The sequence below is a fragment of the Lontra canadensis genome, unplaced genomic scaffold, assembly GCF_010015895.1.
Source record: "Lontra canadensis isolate GAN:19392208 unplaced genomic scaffold, GSC_riverotter_1.0 scaffold1, whole genome shotgun sequence".
NCBI lineage: Eukaryota > Metazoa > Chordata > Mammalia > Carnivora > Mustelidae > Lontra > Lontra canadensis.
Window position 1 is genome coordinate 43,056,510 of NW_022630995.1, and position 20,150 is coordinate 43,076,659.

A 20,150-nucleotide genomic window follows, 5' to 3' on the forward strand; every position below is an offset into this window, starting at 1 on the left:
ACCTCTTGGTGAGTCAGAGAAAAAAAAAATACAGACTCAGTCACTTCCCAGTACTTATTAAACACCTTACTCTTATTTTAAAATTGAAGTACAGTTGACTTGCAGTGTTTTATTAGTTTGAGGTGTATGGCATAGTGATTTGGCATTTATATATATTAAAAAATGATCTTCATGAAAAGTCTAGTTACTATTTGTCACCATACACAGTAATGACAATACTATTGACCATATTCTCTATACTGTACTTCATATACCCATGATTTATTTATTTCGTAACTAGAATTTTGTTCCTCTTAGTTCCCTTTACCTATTTAGCCCATCCCCTCACCTCTCTTACATATGGCAGCCACCAGTTTGTTTTCTGTATTTTTTTTAAAGATTTTCTTCATTTACTTGAGAAAGAAAGAGAGACAGAGAGAGTGTGTGTGTGTGCACAAGTTGAGGGGACGGGCAGAGAGAGAAACAAACTCTTTGCTGAGCAGAGAGCCCATCTAGGGCTCCATCCCAGGACCTTCAGATCATGACCTGAGCCAAAGGCAGATACTTAATTAAGTCACCCAGAAACCCCTGTTCTCTGTATTTCTGAATCTGTCTCAGTTTTTGTTCATTTTTATTTTATTTTATTATATATTTTTTTTAGATTTTTATTTTTGTATCTGACATTTTTCACTTAGCATAACACTCTCTAGGTATGCCCATGGTGTCACAAATGGTAAGATTTTTATTCCTTTTTTATGACTCAGGAATATTCAATTCAATGTATGTATGTATATGTTATATATTTATCCTTATTGAATATGTCATTTGCAAATACCTTCTCCCATTCACTTCATTGTCTTTTCATTTTGTTTATGGTTTCCTTTGATGTGCAAAATCTTTTTATTTTGGTATAATGTCAATAGTTAATTTTTGTTTTGGTTTCCCTTCCCTGAGGAGACCTATCCGTATATATGTTGTTAAGGGCAATGCCCAGGAGGCTATTTTCTACGTTTTAAGAGATTTATGGCTTCAGGTCTCATATTTAGGTCTTTAATTCATTTTGAGTTTGAGTTTATTTTTTATATGGTGTAAGGAAGTGGTACAATTTCATTCTTTTGCAAGTAGCTGCCTAATGTTTCATCACCATTTATTAAAGGGGTTTCCTTTCCTCCATTTTTGCTCCTTTGTAGTAGATTAATGGGCCATATATAACTGAACTTATTTCTAGGCAGACCATCCATTCTGTTCCACCAGTATATGTGTCTGTTTTTTGCCAGTACCATACTGATTTGATTTCTGTACCTTTGTGGCATAGTTTGAAATCAGAAAACATGATACTTCTAGCTTTGTTCTTTTTCAGCTTTTCTTCAGCTATTTGGGAACTTTTGTGCTTTTATAGAAATTTTAAGATTATTTTTCTTATTCTGTGAGAAATGCTCTTTTTTTTCTCTTGATATTTTGATAAAAGATTGCATGGAATCTGTAGATTGCTTTGTGTACTATGGACATTTTAACAATATAAATTCTGACCCATGAGCACAGTGTATTTTTCATTTATTTGTGTTGTCTATAATTTCTTTCATTAACATCTTATAATTTTTAGAGTACAGTTCTTTCACTTTATTGATTAAATTTATTTCTAGGTATTCTTTTTGAGGTGATTGCAAAGGTATCATTTTCTTAATTTCTTTCTGAAAATTTGTTACTAATGTATAAAAATGCTACAAAATTCTGTATATAAGCTGTATCCTGTGACATTACTGAATTCATTTATTAGTTCTAATAGTTTTTTGATGGAGTTTTTAAGGTTTTCTGTATACAGTAGTTTGTCATCTACAAATAATGATGCTTTTACTACTTCATTTCCAATTGGATGTCTTTTATTTCCTGTATGATTGGTGTGGCTAGGACTTCCAGTACCATATTAATTAAAAGTGGTGACAGTGGGCATCCTTGTCTTGTTCCTTGTGAAGAATAGCTGTCAGCTATTGAGAATGATTGTAGTTATGGGTTTGTCATACATGGCTTTTATTATGTTGAAGTATGTTCCCTCTATACACTTCTTCTTCTTCTTTTGGAATAGTTTGAGAAGCATAGGTATTTTCTGAACTTCAAATGTTTATTAGAATTGACTTGTGAGGACATCTGGTCCTATTTGTTTGTTGGGAGATTGTTTATTTTTTTAATTACTGATTCAATTTTATTGCTAATAATTGTTCTCTTAAGATTTTATATTTGTTCACCCTTTAGTCTTGGAAGATTTTATGTTTCTAGGAATTCATTCATTTCTTCTAGTTTTTCCCATTTTTCCTGGTGTGTCCCCCCATTTTATTTTTATGAGTCAGGCTAAGGATTTATGAATTTTAGTTATCTTTTTGAAGAATCAGCTATTAGTTTTATTGATCTTTTCAATTACTTTAGTCCTTATTTCATTTATTTCTGCTCTAATCTTATTTTCTTCAACTAACTTCAGGCTTTGATTGTTCTTTTCCTTGTTCATTTAGATTAATTTGTTTGAGATTTTTCTTGTTTCTTGAGGTAGGCCTGTATCATTCTAAATTTCTCTCTCAGAACTGCTTTCTTACATTCCGTAGATTTTTGACCAGTGTGTTTCCATTTTAATTTTCTCAAGTATTTTTTGATTTCCTCTTTGATTTCTTTATTGACCCCATTGCAGGTTTAGTAGAATGTTCTTTAATCTGCATGTGTTTGTGTTTTTTAAAATTTGCTTTATGTAATTGATTTCAAGTTTCATAACATTGTGGTTGGAAAAGATGCTTGATATGATTTTCATCTTCTTAAATTCATTGAGACATATTTTATAGCCTAACAGGAAAATGTTCCACGTACATTTGAACAGAATGTGTATTCTCCTCTTTTCCTGTGGGATACTCTGTGTGTATCTAAGTCCTATGTATCTTTTTATGCCATAGCTTCCTTATTGATAATCACTGTAGATTACCTATCCACTTAACATAACTGGAGTGTTAAAATGCATTATTTTTATTGTATTACTGTCAATTTTTCCTTTTATGTCTGTTAATTTTTGCTTTATTATTTAGGTGCTTCCAGGTTGGGAGCATAGATATTTAAAATTGTTAAATCCTTCTGTTGGATTTATCCCTTTGTCACTATGCAGTGCCCTTCATTGTCTCTTTGTTACAGTTTTTGTTTTAGTGTCTATTTTGTCTAACATCAGTATTACTACACCTCCCTGTTAGATTATGTGCACTGAAAACCTGTGAAAACAAGCTCTGTTTTGAGTAGTGTGGCACATATACAGGTAAAACCACAGATTATTTCTTTCCTACTTATCCTCTGAAACACTCACTCTATTTATGATTAGAAAAACCTGAGGTTTGGGGAATATAGGACATCAAATAAAACTGTTCAAAATATTTGTTATTTACCATAATCAAAAACAGGATAGAGGAGGGATAAATATGTGGACTTTGGAGCCATTTAGATTTGATGAGTCAAGGCCCCATTACCTCCTGGCTGTGTGATTTTATATAAATTACTTAATCAAGACATTTCTCTATCTTTCAAATAGATTATATATATATATATATATATATATCTAACTTAAAGTTATCATGAGTATGGATGCATATGTCTAGAGTCCAAAAGCTCCCCAAATTAAAAAAAAAAATATATATATATATAAACTTATTTGGTGGCAAACACTTTACTTATTGTAAGTAGTATGGCTGCTAATATGTTTTGTAAAGAACACATCAGTATATTTGATTACAAGATATTACTCCCTATCACCATGTTAAGCTGGTCTTATCGTTCATTATGCACACACACACACACACACACACGCCCATAGTACCATTTGAAACTCTAAGATTTCTGAAATCCAAAGCTGCAAGGAATTTCAAATAAATAAATACATATATGGCCTCTAGTAGTCTGGGATAAATTACAGTAGATTTGCAATAATCAAATTTAATAATAATAATTTGATAAAAACCTGAAAGATACTAATTCTGACATTTTCCAAGGATTTTAGACCAGACTCTCCTCATGACAATCCAGTGCATGGGATCACATTTTCTTTTCTTTTTTTTTTTTTTTTTAAGAATTTATTTATTTATTTGACAGAGAAAGGGAGAGATTACAAGTAAGCAGAGCAGCAGGCAGAAAGAGGAGGGAAGCAGGCTCCCTGCTGAGTAGAGAGCCCAATGTGGGGCTCCATCTCAGGACTCTGAGATCATGACCTGAGCCAAAGGCAGAGGCTTTACCCCACTGAGCCACCCTGGTGCCCAGGATCACATTTTCCATACATATTCTGAATATATATGCATATGAAGACTGGGGTCAGTTTACATAGGAAGAGAAGAATCTAACATTTCTTTATTTGTATCTAAATTGTAAAGTTTTTTAAACACAGACTCTTACAATTTCAGAAATCAAAATGTATTAAGCTTTGTGCTGGTGAAATGGAAACACTCCGGCTACTGTGAATTATTTTATTTTTTACCTGAAAATTCATGCACACTGAGTTACTCTCTTTTTTCCCTCCTATATATATGATTTTCTTGGCTCAATTATTTTGATGAAAATTGTATAGAAAATCTCTTCTCCTCAAAGCAATTATATTAATCATAATCAGACTCCAAAATTGTTAAAAAGGGAGTATATTTTGGAGATAGCTACTAACTTTTTCAGCAAACTGAAGTGTATCAGTATCTCTATTAGTTTGGCTGCAACTATAAATATTAATACCCATTTTAGTAACTCCTTGCTATAGTAAGCAGATACACAATTACTTCAGTAGTTTCATGACTTTCTTAAACTATCATTGCCTTTAGTACACTTATTATTTCACATTTTGTATTTTAAGACTACATCTCAATATTCAAATATTATTTTTAATAAAGAGGAGTTAAAATATGTTTTCATGCTTATGATCAAACTTGGAGGAGTATCAAAGACAGAAAATTACTCATAACCAAGATATGGTATTTGTTAAACATTTCAAACTGGATGCCAGATGGTGCAATTGTAACTAATAGTGTATCTCTGGTGTAGCACTATTCCCTCCTTTTGCAAGAAGTCACCTTTATGTGATGTGGTAAAAGGTTGTTTGTTATATCTAATTGAAGGATACAGATTTCAAGCTGTGTGTAGGTGATACATGAAATTTTCACTCCTGCTGATGAGCACATTGACTGCTGTGTAATTCTTTAAATTGATTCAATCAAACCCATGCTGTTTGTGCTTTTAATTGATTGAATTAAAACAGCATTTTTAAACTTTTAATCATTCCATTAGACAGGGGTCTTTCTGCTTGTTTATGCTCAAGATGTGTTGTGGCGTTTTAACTTGTGAAGTCACACCAAAGGACTAGGTGGTACATCAATTTATTTGGCAGCAAGGATAGAATGTAGCATCATCACAAGTTAAAAAAGGACACTCTTATTTTTGGGTTCATATTGCAACTTTCCAGAAGGAGATGAATAGAGGTGTCTACGTTCCCTGACTCTTTCCAGATGTATAGATCATCCAATGTCATGGTTCCCTGACGCAGGATGAGTCCTACTGGAGTCACGGAAATCATTGCTGATCAAAAATTTCCACAAAAAACATACAATTAAACTTGGGAACTGTACAGACATATGTGGCCTGGAACTAAAGCCTCACATTCTCATCTCAAAGCCCATGCCAAATGCATGGTAAGGGGAGGGTGGGTAATGTCCACAAGTGGTGACAACATATAGGTGCCTTGTCTATAAAGAGTTCAAAAACTGTAATCAAACTCTAAACATTGCCCATCATTATTCCATGACCATGCCTAGTGATTCTAAATAATACTAATGATAAAATATGCCTCCTAAAAATATCTTCTGAGGCTGAGTTCTAAATAAGTGCTGTGGTTATTGTGAATTTTAATAATATACATGTAAATATGCTTTATTATACTACTCTTTAATTAACATTCCATGATTCATGTAAGCTAATTCAAAGAACCTCCAGATATGCAGTTGGTTCATGACTCATTTAGACTCAGTTACACACATTTATTTAAGAGTCAGTAACAGCTTAGAATCATTCATGGATGCTTGGAATACCATACTTGTCTCCAGTCCCCATGCTACTAATCCATATACCTGTGTTTAAACAGCAACTTCAAAATAACTTGTGATAGCACAGTGAATATAATAATGAAGAAATAGAACATTGTTTACTTCAATTCTGACATTCTATGTAACCACATGAAGTTTTCATTTGTGTTTAAATTTTAACTCAGAGAAACAGAGTACAAAATGTAAGATGTAGTGTTTTTTGTTTGTTTTGTTTTTACTGAATACCATTGGGATACAATATTAGTTTCAGGTGTACAACATCATAATTTGACAAATCTATACATTATATTATGCTCACCATAAGTGTAACAACCACCTGTCATCATACAATACTATGACAATACCATTGACTATATTCTCTATGCTATGTCTTTACCCTGTGACTTACTCACTTTATAACGGTATCCCACTCCCCCTTATCTATTTTGCCCATCCTTTAAACCCACTCCTCTCTGGCAACCATTTTGTTCTCTGTAATTATGGATTTTTTTTTCTTTGTGTTTGTTCATTTGTTTTGGTTTTTAGATTCTAGATATAGGTGGAATTATATGGTATTTGTCTTTCTCTGTTTGGCTCATTTCACTTCTCGTGATACCTTCTAGGCCCACCCATGTTATCAAAAAAGACAAGATCTTGTCCTTTCTCATAAGAATAATAATATCTGAATAATATCCCTATGTGTGTGGGTGTGATCCATTCATTTATTGATGGATATCTTGGGTTGTTTCCAGTATCTTGGCTATTATAAACAATGCTGCAGTAAATATGGGATGCATCTATCTTTTCAAATTAGTGTTTTTATTTTCTTTGGGTAAATACTGGATCATAGTGCATTTCTATTTTTAGTTTTTTGAAGAATCTTCAAACTATTATCCAAAGTGACTACACAAAGTATATTATTTTTGTTTGATAAGTCATATTGTTGAATGCGTGTATTACTAAGTTGGTTAAGTGACCAACTGTTGGTTTTAGCTTAGGTCATGATTTCAGGATCATGAGATCATGCCTATGTTGGGATCAGTGGTCAGCACAGAGTCTGCTTGAGATGTCTCTCTCTCTTTCTACTGCCCCTGCCACCTGCTTGTGCATGCACACACTCTCTCTCAAATAAATTAATTTTTAAAAAGATAAGTCATATTGTAGTTCATGTATGAAATATTTCATTAAACTTCAAAATATCTTTTAAAATAAGATTTACCCTTTTAAATTAATTGTTCAGTTAATGAATTAAGGAAATATTTTTATTGATTAGTATATTAATGAAAATAATTTTTTCATATGGAAGAAAAGGACTTTCCAAAATGGCATTCTCTGGATGTCAAGTACTCTATGTACACTGTCTCAAGGCTAGAAATGAATCAAAAATTTGCTTAGAGAATATCACTTTCTAAAAGAATCTCAGGGCCAGTTAAATGAAAAATATTACATTTTAATCATTATATCTCACACAAATGTAGACTCTAGGATGAATTAAACACAACATTGTGAAAAATAAAATACATATTTAATAGACAAAATGTTACAGAATATCTTTGTGACATAGGGGTAGAAAGTATTAAACAAATCACATACAAAAACCATAAAGCCAAAAAAAAAAAAAAAGTTAAATTCTACCTTATATGATTCAGCATTTTTGCTAAATAAAGGATACCATGAATATAGATAATAGGTAGATTACAGAATGGAAAAAGATTTTTGCAATGTTTGAAACTTAGTAAAAATTAATCAGAAATCAATGATTTATTACTGCAAATAAAAGGAGAAAAAATGTCAATCTCAATGAATAAATAGAAAAAGTTATGAACAGGCAATTTAGAAAATAAACTTTAAAAATGAATAAAAAAAGAAATTTTAAAAATGCTGACAAGTATGTTAAGAGATGGCCCAAATCATTACTAACCAGAGAAATTAAATTAAAGGAAACAATGATAGCACTTAATTCCTATTATATTAATACAATTAGAAAGTTTCATGGTACCAAAGACTCATGAGGATAAAGTGATACGGCAATGCCTTCATATGGGAGGGCAATTCAGCTTTTCTTAATTAAGGTTTTTATATATGTGTATTATGTTTGTATATGTATATATTATATATAATATATACACATACCTAACTTATAATAATATATGAAAATTAAAAGTATTTACCTATTAAACATAGTAGAATAATTTATAGGGGTAGACAAATTAGAGCAATTATTTGGTATAGTTAATTTAGATCATATTCATTATATACAATGCTATAGATTTTGGCTTAGTTTATCAAGATAGAAATTAAAATCATACATGCATCTTCTAAAATAATTTTCATGTAACTATTTCTCAGATTGCATAACGAAGTCACTCAATGTTGCAATTTAATCTCTGTCTAATATTTGAAACTTTCTTCTCACATAAGCATTAAAAAATGGTGATAGAACAGAAATATTAATAAGCAAGAGAGGGCAAAGATTCCACATTTCTGCACTCTTATCCAGGAGATCTTGAGTAGAAATTGCTGAGGAAGACATGCATAGGGAAGCGTTCTGGAAACTATCCATTGTTTAGAAGATTATAGCAACATGTCTCAAAGTGACAACTGTCACTTTATCTCTACTTATCATCTAAAATTTTATTTAACATAAGCATGAAGTAAGTGATAATTGGGGTAGAGGCATGACCCTGAACAGAGTTCTTTCAAAAGATATTTGGGAAACCCTATTAATTAAATCTGTGATATAATTAGAAATTTGCATTGCATATACACATACTAAAGACTTCATTGTTCTTCCTGTTAAACCTCAAAATTGCATTTCTCAAATGTTGATATATAACACATCACCATCCCTTTTTATTTCATTTTACTTGAAAATTCCATCAATATCCTGAGAAACAAGTGCTTAGAAATACACTACTCTTAGTGGTTTCCTATCTCAGTGAATTAATCCAGACTAACACACCTATGATTTCATTTACACCATAAGCAAAATGTCTCCTGATTCTTCTCGTCTCAACAAATATACAAAGATAACATTTTGAATTATTACTTTTAACTTTTTCTTTTCTCATTTTTTTTTTCAGTGACCTCTGGGGACATCTGCATCATTTATTGAAGAATGAGGATACTTCTACATAAGCTTTTAAATTCCTCCTCTGACACAGAAATTATGAGAGCCAAAATATTTACCTTGCAGAATTCAGACTTAGAGATTTAAAAAGGTTCAAACAAAATAAAACAAAACCAAGGAGTCAGAAAGTGAAACAAAACAAAACCCTAAATAAAACCAAAGGCAAAGCTCCAAATGAAGCAGAGATACAAAATAAGGTTCATGCCGCAACAAACTACTAAAGTTGTATAGAGAAAGAACCAGACTCCCCAAACCCAGAGAAGACTAAACAATATGATCTTGTCTCAGAACACAGGAGAAAGGTGTGATAGAGTAGTTGTTAAAACCCCAAATGGAGTTGGACCCAATGTGAGGGATTTAGATCTGGGAACCACACTGAGGGGAGGGGGACAGCACTACACTGTGCACTGACTGTCACAGTGTGTTTTGCCCTGGGAAACCCTCAGGAAATGAACTGATCCAATGTTCCAGCTATCTGCAACAATGTAAGCAGTGCAAACCACATGTCCTCTTTTGGCATCATCTTTCAACAATCTTCTATCAAAAGTGATGCACATCTATGTCCTAAAACTCTGCTGAGGTCCATTAAATTGTCTAGATTTGCACTTTTCTTTTCAATACTTAAGCTGTACTCTTTTGCCAAAAAAAGTGAGGGTCATAGAAAAAAGGAATCGGCACCTTGGTGAAAATGCACCCATTACCAACTCTGTGACATGGACAGTGTAGTCTAGAGACACAGCTTAGGAAAGACAATCATTGAGAAAGTCCTTCATGTTAAGGCCTAGAGTAGTTACATTGATTCCTTTACTTTTTTTTCTTTTTTCTTTCCCCTAGAACTTTCCTTGTTCCTTATACCCATATCAGAGAAGAGGGTGACTCAAGATTTTAAGGAATGGAATGGGCTCCCAGGACGTAAGACCAATAAAATGCAATCTAAAGAAGATACCAAAAATCAGGAGAGAGAGAAAAAAGTCATAAAGTATACTTTAACTTTGTGGGGTTTTTTTGTTGTTGTTGTTCTTCCTCTCCCAAGAAAATTTTCACTTTAAGGAAGTGAAACTATATTTTTAGTCCCTGATTTTACTTATCAAAGAGATTTAATGGATCAAAAGTGAATGGGATTGCTCTTCCCTTAGACAGAATACAGTGTATAAACTAACAGATAGCTATTATTTTAGGATGGAATAAAACCCCAAGGGGTATAAAATATTTTGTTGTAAGCAAACTGGAGGAGGAAAAAAAAAAGTGGAGGGAGGGAGAAGGAAGAGGAAGGAAAAAACAAAACAAGATCTTAGAAAAATAAATGCTAAAATTGTTATTAGAGTTAAACTTGGTCTTACAAAGAACAACAGAATCTAACCACAGTTGACCTTTGAACAATGTTGGTGTTAGGGGACCTAACTCCTCAAGTAGTTAAAAATCCACATCTAAATTTTGACTCTCCAAAAAACTTAACTACTAACAGACTACTGTTGACCAGGAGCCTTACTGATAACACCTGACAAATATTGTGTATATTAAACGTATTATATGTATTATATAATATATATATAATGTACAATATACATTATATGTATTATATGCATGTTGTATATGTATGTATATATAATATATTATATATTATAAATATTATATAAATATAAATACATATCATATAGTTTTAATTAATTTAAGTATATAAATATAATATATAATATATTATAAATATATATTACATATCCATAATATATAATATACATACATGTATATATAAATATATTTAAATATATAAATATATGAATATATATAAATATATATAAAAATATGTAAAATATAAAGAAATATATATGTATATATGCATGTATATACATGTATATATGTATATATACATATGTATGTGCACATATATGCATTATATATGTATATATTATATGTATATATTATATGTATATGTATATATTATATATATTATATGTATTATATATTATATGTATTATCTGTATTATATAATATATGCATATATGTATATAATATATGTATATATGTATTATATGTATATATGTATTATATAATAGATAATGTATTATATATTATATGTATTATATTGTATTATATATGTATATATTATATATAATATACTGTATCCATGTAGTAAGATAAGCTAGAGAAAAGAAATGTTAAGAAAATCATAAGAGAGAATACATTGATAATGCTGTACTTGATTCATCAAAAAAATATAATCCACCGGTAAGTAGATCCTCACAGTTCAAACCCTTGTTCTTCAAGGGTCAAATAAACACCCTGAACTTTTCAAATCTATTTTACTATTTTTATTGCTGTTGCTGATATTTCCAAAGCACCTTTTCAGTTTCAAAAAGATATCGAAGCATAATGGTTGCAAAGTCTGGGAGGAAATAATACGATTGAAGCCAGCCTCATGTTTGCTGATATCCCTCCACTGATGGAAAAACTACTGGAGACAGCTTGGCACATTTAAATTTATATTTTTATGATATACAAATCACACTTGTGGAAAGAGGGCAACAATATTTTACAATTCTTACATCAGAAGGAAGAAAGGAAACACTGGCACCAACATTTGGTTTGAAAATAGTAGTTGCTATGACTACTTAAATCCTCTCTTAAGGTGACATCCTTTTCTTTCACTAATTTTTTAGAAGTTTAGTTGCCCTAACAACGGGACTCACTTAAGCAGCAAGTTTAATGAATTTGTTTTTGTGTATAAGGGGCTTCTCTCCCTCACTTTCTACATGCCACTATGAATACCATGATATGAAGCATAGGAGTTGAAAAGGATTTGAAAGAGAGTCTATTTTAGAATAAATAGCAACAAACATATGATGGATGCCCTACCTCCATTTTCCTAGGAGGAAAAATCAATGGATTTTTTAATAAACTGGAATTGCTAAAAGGAACTTACAAAATCATTGAACATTATTTGATGAAAAAATACTTCCTGGGTTGGATTTTGTATACTCCCATGCATTTGGATTTTTTAAAAATTTAAATTCAATTAACCAACCACATCATTGATTTCAGATGTAGAGTTCAAAAATTCATCAGTTGTGTATGGCATGCAGTGCCCATCTTTTTTTTTTTTTTTTTTTTTTTTTTAAATTTCAGATCAGTGTTATGGCAGGGGCTTCAAAAAGTAGCACACATTTTGTTTTTATAATTTCAAGCACTTGATGCATTTAATTCCATTATCTAATGTAGACTTTATACTTCTAGTCAAGAAACAAAAACAATCTTACCCACTAAGTATAATGATTGGGGGTTTGACAGAGCAAACTATCTCATATAGTCACTAAATATATATGTGTGTATGCCCATATATGCTTATTTTTTAAAGATTTTATTTATTTTACTGAGAGAATGAGCAGAAGGAGGGTCAAAGGGAGAGGGAGAAGTAGACTCCTGCTGAACAGGGAGATTGACCCAGGGCTCCATCCCAGGACCCTGGCATCATTATCTGAACTGAGGAAAGATGCTTAACTGACTGAACCACCCAGGGCCCCATATGTATATACTGATTAATCAGTTGCACACAAGAACAATCAAAAACCTGCAGTTGGAACTATAAATTGATACAACTGTTTATGAGTATAGTTTGCAGTATGTATAACGATTTCAGAACGATTCTAATGTTGGTATTTTCTCCTTAAGAAAATGTTCATCACAGTATTATTTATGCATATTGAGGATTGGTTAAATATATTGGATACATCTATAACAGGATACTATATAGCAAAGCCTTTATTGACATCATTGCTGACATTTCATTATTAATGAAACTATATTGGTTACATGCCATTTAATAAAAAAGTCTGGTTAATAAAAAGTGTTTAGTGTATGTTCACATATATGTAAAAAAAGGGAGTACATAGATATATTTATGGACTTTTTAAAATTAGAAAATAGAAATAGGTCAATATTTTAGTTTTCATGATGGTGATTTTAAATTTGTATTATACTCATATGTCTATATTTTTAAAGAGTAAATCTTATAATTAGACTAAAAAGTAAAGTTATTTAAATTTGGCAACAGAACCAGGTATTTAATTTTTAAAACTTCTGTTTGGAAAATACACATAAAATCAAAATGTCATTTTTTACCAAGAAAATGATTTCAAAAAAAGCAAAACAACAATTATATTTTTCTAATATTGGCAGGTTATCTAAATGTATGTCCTGAATCCACTTATTATAAGTAATGGGGTAAATAATAGAAAGTGAATATATAATTTAATTATAATTATTATGTACAACTAAACTAAATAAATATAACTAAACTGATAGTTAAATATAAAATAACCTAAAGAATTTATTAAAACATGTAAAAAACTGTGAAATTTAATAACAGTCATGCTATCAACAGAATATTAATAGTACCATAAATTACACAATAAGAAAGGACCAGAGAAAACATTTATGTATCCAAGCTATATTCCCTTGAAAGTATTCTTTCTTTTTTTTCTTGATAATGTTAGTTTATCCCCTAATTTATTTAGCATTGAATATCTGATATTAGAAAATAAATGATATTTACTTCTTAGGGAGATTCCAGAAGGGAAGCATGTATGTTTATATGTTATCAAACAAAACCGAGTGTCTTAGTCATCTTTCACTTCCAGTGAATTCTAAGTTGCTTTGGGTCAAGAAGTGCTTCAGATATTTCTTTGTGACCCCAGATCCAAGACACTGCTAAATATTTAGTAAATATTCTCTATCTGTTCTAAGTAATGTGTAGGTGAAGAAAAGACATAGATAAGCAAAGATTCTTTGAATATCAAAATGGAGTAAGAAAAACTATGGAGGAGATGGCAGATGGAGATGAGAATATATGTAGTTTAGAGAAGGCTTTATCTTTTACTAATTCAATCACATTTGTTTCTTAAAATCCCCCTCTGATTCTTCATCAAGGATATTCTTTGTCATTGTTCAGTGTCCAGTCTGGGACACAATCAGTAATAATAGCTGGAAAAAGACTTGGAAAGGAATAAAAAAATTGGCATGGAATTAATTAAATTTATTTATGATGGGAATTGGAGAAAAGGAGAGAAGTAAAAGGAATTATAGACTTTAAAAGAGAGAAGACTGGACAGTAGTTAATTAATGGTCTTTATGTGTTTAAACACCAGAATTAGAAAATAGTTCTTTGTGCTTAGTAGAAAAGCACGAGTAATGTTAATTAAAATGGCATTTTGAAAGATATGAAAACATTAACATTACATAAATAAATGATGGTGGTGAATTTGAAGGATTTATAAAACAAAGGTATTCAAAGATGTTATAAATATCCACTTTTCTCCTCCAACTCCCCTCTTGTGTTCTACGGATTTCACAAATAACTGTCAAGTCTTGGTTTCTATGTTAGGAAAAAAGAAAAAAATTAGATCTCACTCTATTGATTTGGCAACAATATATACCCAGAATTGTGCCATCTGATTAAAGAAATAAAAAAAAAATAACTTCTTAATATTATGGTTTCATGATTAATTCATAAGAAGGTATTCTTTTAGTTTAACAAAGAAAATCATAATCAGGGGTGGCTGGGTGGCCCAGTGGGTTAAGCCTCTGCCCAGGATCCTGGGATCAAGACCCACATTGAGCTCTGGGCTCAGCAGGGAGCCTGTTTCCCCCTCTCTCTGCCTGCCTCTCTGCCTACTTGTGAACTCTCTCTCTGTCAAATAAATAAAATCTTTAAAAAAATTATAATCATTACTGATCAATTGAATTCTTAAGGAGAGAGGAAATTTAGCATAAAGTTGGATCTGGTTCTCCTATATCTTAGCTGTGTAAGCTGTGGGCAAATGCTTTAACCTTTCTATTCTTTGAGTTTCCTTATCTGTAAAATGAGAATCATTGTTATACATACTCCAAAGGTAATACATATGAAGTCCTTTATTTCAGGCTTCAAAAATATATATGAATATACTTTATTCTGATATTGCAGATGAGAGAATGGAAGCTGGGGTGGGTTGAATGATATGGATAAAGTCACAGATACATTAGGATAGCGGTAGAGTCTGAATTCAAGTTTAAAAACTTCACTCTTTAATTTTATGCTAAGCATTCATCTGATCAATAGAATAAAGGATTTTTATGATATATAAAGATTAAATAATGTTATGCCTACTTTTCAGGGCTCTGAATCACTGAGAAGCATAAAATTACTACTGTGCATAACTCCTTAGTAAATATCAAATTCCTTCACATCTACAATCTAAGGCTTTATTTCTTTAAGAGGTTCTAGAAAAACATATTTTAAAAATAATGCTACTTTTTAAAAAGAGTACTTCTGTTTTCCTATGAAACATATTAACACATTCCTACATACATCCTAGAAAATCAGTTTGCCACTTGATCACAACCTCTGTATCTAAACTGTCAAATAACTGACCAAGTTAAATCTTTGATACGGCCATGACTGCTGTGTTACAGATGAACTACAGCAGATCAAAGTTACATCACCAAGCACAACATATTAACCAATTTTAGTAAGTAGTTTTGTCATGATGGCTTTAAGCATTACCATAGGTGCTGATATTTTGAAGAGAAAAATAGATAAAGAACAGATATTTATTTGGATAGGTCTTTCCATTTAAATCTTTTTTTCATTTTCTTTTCTTTCCTTTCCTTTTCTTCCTTCCTTCCTACCTTCCCTCCTTATATTTTACTGCAAAGTGTCCAACTTAAGAAAATAAAATCTGCAAACCAAAATTTTTCTGAGATCAGCTAAATATGACTTAATCAAATATGCATTATTGCCTGAAATGACACTGAAATTATTTTATTCCTGGAATTCATTAAGGCTCCTATCCTGGCAAATACAAAGAAGCTCAACAACTGTTTTTTTTTGTTTTTTTTTTTTTTTTCCCACAAAATTACCTCCTTTATCAAAATTAAGTTTAAGCTAGGCACATAGTCATATGCTGAGTAGAACTAGTCAGTGTGATTGAATTACACATTTTGGTCCTATGAACCATTAATCATGTAATTGATATGTTATATTACATGTGCTAGGTTTAGATAGATAAATGATGATAGATAGATAAATAGATAAATAGATGATAGATAATGCAAGCATGTTTAAAATAAAATTCATAGTATGTTCCACAGGACTAGATTGGGAAGATATTTTTGTATATTTGTTTCTTTGTGTTTTAGTCTAAATTGTTCAATGATAACAATGTATGCATTTTAAGCAGTAGTGCCAGGCACACAGAAAGTAACATTTGATTGATTGATGCAATGACTGAGTAATTGACAGAATGAGTTCTCCTTCATTCTTTGTCTACCATTATTAACACTTGTGCCCACACATACATTTGGTTATACCATACATATTATTTTATGTCTTTTTTTTTCAATTAATGGTCTATCAATGACATTATTCCATTCTAATACGTAGAATTCTACCTAATTATTTTTAAGTTCAAACAATATTCTCTATTCTAAACATAACTCTATTTATATGAATGCAGTAGGTCTTTATTAGTGAACACTCCAGTGGCTTTTTCTTTTGTTATTGCAAATAATGTGGCAATGAAGTTCTGGTACACATATTCTTATCAAGGAATATAATATTTTTGCTCAGACCCATTTGGAGCATTTTTGGATCAGACTTTTAATTCCTTAGCAATCCTGCAATCTAAATGAATTAATCTGGGTCTCACTCCCTTCTCTTCAATGCAGAGTGCATAAAAGATAACTCTGCAGTAGGCACATGGACAGGACAAGTAGGACTGTAGGCAAATACTTTGAAGAAAGTTGCATGTTGGTAAAGGGTTATTGATACCGAAGAAGACTATAACTTAAAGCTCTTCAGTGTTAATGCATTTCTCTTTGGTAACAAATAATGTGCATATAGGAATACTTACTATATTTTTAAAGAATATAAACCTAAATCCCATGAATGTGTGCACTGCATGAACTGTAGAAATCCCATTACTATTCAGAAAAACAATCATACTCTCAAGTTGTTATAGCATGGTATGATAAACACCACATAAAATGTGTACTCTGAGTCAGAACTTTAAATTCTCTGGGTTTCTGTTTTCATGTGAAAATAGCATGAGGTAATAATGTTGATGCCAAGAATGGTATCTGGCATAGATTAGGCACTTGGTTAATATTTATTTGTGGACATTTAGAGTACTATAAGATGATGTGTTGGAAGAGTAAGAAATCCCCAAACCAGGGGCACCTGGGTGGCTCAGTGGGTTAAAGCCTCTGCCTTCGGCTCAGGTCATGATCCCAGGGTCCTGGGATCGAGCCCCACATCATCGGGCTCTCTGCTCAGCGGGGAGCCCGCTTCCTCCTCTCTCTCTGCCTGCCTCTCTGCCTACTTGTGATCTCGGTCTGTCAAATAAATAAATAAAATCTTTAAAAAAAATTCCCCAAACCAGATACTTATAAACTATTAGCTCTTACTGTGATAGCATATTATCATGCATTAGCTATTTGTAGTAGTAGTAGTAGTGGTAGTGATGGTGGTAGGAGTAGTAGCAATTATTGTCCATATACTATTTGTCTATAATAACAATATAGGCGCAATTCAAAATTCACAGTAATCAAGCTTTTTATCTCAGTGTATTTTCTTACTAATTAACTGATATGAAACATTTCAGAGAAAAAATCTTCTAAATTCTTGGCACTATGCCTCAAACAATAGACATATAAAGTAAAACATATGGTCTTTGCCTCACACTTTTATTTGTACTTCTCTTTTACTATCGTATTTCCACATGTAAACACTCTTTGATTCCATGTTCCATGAAAACCTTGCTCACCTTTTTTCTTCCCCACTATCCCAACACTTGTCTTCATCTGCTTTCTAATGCAGCCTGAATTCCATGGTTTATTATTATCACTCTTCCCTTTCCAACATCATTCCATCACTATTTTAATTCTTCTTGTATTATACATACTTGACAAAACTCAACCCTCATTTAAGAACTTCTCTATTTCTCAAACAACAGAAAACTGGTGCTGTAAATCAAATGAACAAGGCTGACTCTATAATGAAAATTGGTGGACCTCAATTCTAAATGGAATCTTATTCTGCCTAGAAAATATACTGAACCCCCTCACATCCACCTTGCATTTCTCCTCGGCACCTCCCTATTCTCCATTGCAGTTTTGTCTCACATTTATTGACAAATCAGAAGACACAAATAGGAGTTTCTCTAACTTGCCATCACCAAATCTGTGATCCAAATTTTGTCTGTACCCATCCTTTTCTTCTTCCTTAATCTCACAATATCCCTTATCCATGAAAGATCATAGCTTTCATTTAAGCTTTAAAGTATTCCTAGTCTTAAAATGTGGTTCAATAACTACTAGCAGTAACATCACCTGAGTGGCAATTTGATTTGGATTGGAAAAATGGTTTATATCATGCTTAAATCAACATAATTAACATATTTTTAAACTGCCATGGACTATGGTGGGAATTTTGCAGAGTAAAAGGACAAGAATGCCACCCTTGAGGTTGTCAGACTTCAAAATATATAATAAAAATAGGTTAAAGGTCATAATCGCTTATGACTGTTTCTCTGTATTTTAAATTAGAAGGTTGCATAAAGTTATTTCCTAATTCCATGGCCTTTAGGTTTTCCTGATCTGAAGCCCTGGAATTCTGAAAAATACTAAAAAAGTGGCATACAAATTATTGATCTAAGGTGTGAGCTCCAGGAAGCCAGGTACTTCTCTGATTTGCTTCTGTATCTGTACCACCTAGAGCAATGCCTTATGCATAGTGAGCGTTATGTGGTTTCAAATGAAAGTCTGTAAGAGATAGTTTAATAAAAACACAAAGAACAGGGGCACTTGGGTGGCTCAGTTGGTTAAGCAACTGCCTTCGGCTCAGGTCATGATCCTGGAGTCCCAGGATCAAGTCCCACATCAGGCCCTCTGCTCATCCGGGAGCCAACTTCTCCTTCTGCCCCTCACCCCTTTCATGCTCTCTCTCTCTCTCAAATAAATAAAATCTTAACAAAAAAACCACGCACACAAAGACCAAGCTTGAGTTGTACTTTTAGATTTAGGAAAAAAAAAAATATTGGTGAGGTAACCTCTTCTATTTCTCTACTGATGTGTTTTCATTAGTAGAGAAAGAATGACAATTTTTTCAAATTTTTTTACCTTTCTATATTTTCCTAAAACACCAAGAGAGAAGTAATGATTTTTCCTAGTTATTGAAAACAGTAACATTCTTGGCCATCTTTCTCTACTCCATTGGGTTTATGAGTGAAAGGTCAATATTCATGCATTAACATGGTGTACTGACCTGAGCTGTCAACTAATCTAGCTCTTGCTTTTCACCGGACCTACCTGAGCCCATGTTTTCCTGTGACTGGAAAACTAGGTGGGTTTTATTTCAGAAGGCTGATCTCTTTCTGCCTCATGTGGATACATAAATTGAGACTGACCCTTGGATTCCAGGATCTATTCAGTGTAGGATAAGGGACAGAAGTCTAAGCAGTGTTCCTCTGTCCAAAAGATTGCAGGGAGCTCTGCATATTGACTATTTATCTGATGCTATCAGTTACACAAATATTTTGATTATATTTTCACTATTTGATTTTTCTAATGGAACCCAGAGAAGAAGAAAAGTGAGTGATATGTTCCCAAAGTTTCCAGAAAGTTTTATTATGTTTGCACTCATTTTGGAGACATATCCATGAAACATACTCACTGTATTTCTACATATGGGTACATTGGAAGAATTCAAGTTGATATATGGATTATCTTTCTAACTTATGTATTTATAGATTTATTCTCTTTTGATTAGAGAAGGCTACCACAAGGGTATTGCTTTAAAGGATTTTTTTTTCTCAAAAATATTCTTCTACTATATGACCCCTACTTCTGAAAGCATATAGCAGTCAAACTTCTATGATCATTTATGACATCAGCATAGAGATTATGTAACCAGCTTCTATTCTCAAACTGTATCTCTG